Consider the following 1,307-nt stretch of genomic DNA (forward strand, 5'->3'; position numbering starts at 1 on the left):
CACATCCTTACCCTCAAACTAGCACACAAATCTAGTACCGATTATCAAGACAAAAAGTGAACTTTTTATTAAAGCTTTATTGTTCTAAGTGCGCTTATTCTTTTCACTCGAATTTTTTTATTTTTTATTTTTTTTTATTATTATTATTTTTTTATATGATCAAAGATGGAAGCATGGTGCAATGTGTTGATCTATTAAGCTTTCTAGCGATTTATGAGGTCGGGCATTAGGTCAATGATTCCCAAACCAGATAGTTTTAGGGCACTAGGTATTCAAACACCCCTACGGATTTACAAGCTCAAATCAATTAGGCTACAAATCAAAACAATCTCTATCTAATCTGTAACGCCCCGAATTTTTTCTAAATAAAATCCTCAATTTATTCAAATCAAAATACTTCATAAAAGACACCCAGGATCTCAAAAGAAATTAAATATCCTTTATTGATACAAAATCAATCAAATTTCCTCAAAACAAATAAGACACCATCTCAAATTAATTAAATTGATACTAAATCAATTTCCTCAAATATAGATACAACATCTCCAAAATAAAAATAATAATAATTCCTCAACTCCTACTTTTTCACCTAATCTCGCAACTAGCAATCCAAGCTTATCCTCGGTACCTGAAACTGTAGGGGGGTGAGACAGTAGGAAAAACCATAATAAGGATTTCAAAGAGTTTCATGATAAATTTGCTTCATAAAAAATATATATATGCTTTTAAACAAAATACATATATGCAATTTTTAGCAAAATAACAATCAACAAAATATTTGAAATAAAATTATCCAAGCCATTCAAGGTAGGATGATCCCTACTCTGTAAAATAATAATAATAATTCATCTGAGCACCAAGTCTCGGCCCTCACTGCCTTCTCTCGGCGTCTCTGTCCTCAGAACTCTCTCTGTATTGTTTTTCTCAATTTTTTTCTCTTCTCCGAGTCATTTACCCAAGTCACAAAGTACACAATATATAGGCATTTTGTACCGACACAAAATATCAATTCAGCTTATACAAAATATCTATGGGTCCCGCCACCCATTCTTTACCTTTACTTTCATCAGACAATACAACTAAATCAGTCCACCAAAATAAAACAAAGCCACGTGAAGGACTAGGTCCAGAGAACAAATGGCAACAAAAATCTTTGCATGGGTCCCGCCCACTTCATTACGTTTCTTCTTTTTTTTTTTTTTTTTTTTTTAACACCCATCTGCCAACACATAGATAGATAATATACATAAAACTAAAACTCATTCATATCTCGTGGGTCCCGCACTTAACCTTACCATCACTTTTCC

At 32.6% G+C, this 1,307-nt stretch overlaps 1 long non-coding RNA gene across 1 annotated transcript; it reads right to left on the reverse strand.

The window, feature by feature from the left end:
* Nucleotides 1–419: 419 nt before the first annotated feature.
* LOC132279025 (uncharacterized) lies at nt 420–940 on the reverse strand. The gene is made up of 2 exons (XR_009471195.1): nt 824–940; nt 420–628 (listed from the first exon to the last, which is right to left on the reverse strand). It is a non-coding gene; the product is annotated as an uncharacterized LOC132279025 (long non-coding RNA).
* Between the last annotated feature and the right edge of the window lie 367 nt (nt 941–1,307).

The sequence above is a fragment of the Cornus florida genome, unplaced genomic scaffold (assembly GCF_030987335.1).
Source record: "Cornus florida cultivar Cherokee Brave unplaced genomic scaffold, ASM3098733v1 CherokeeBrave_3.0.0_Hap2_Chr10, whole genome shotgun sequence".
In the NCBI taxonomy this organism is placed as follows: domain Eukaryota; kingdom Viridiplantae; phylum Streptophyta; class Magnoliopsida; order Cornales; family Cornaceae; genus Cornus; species Cornus florida.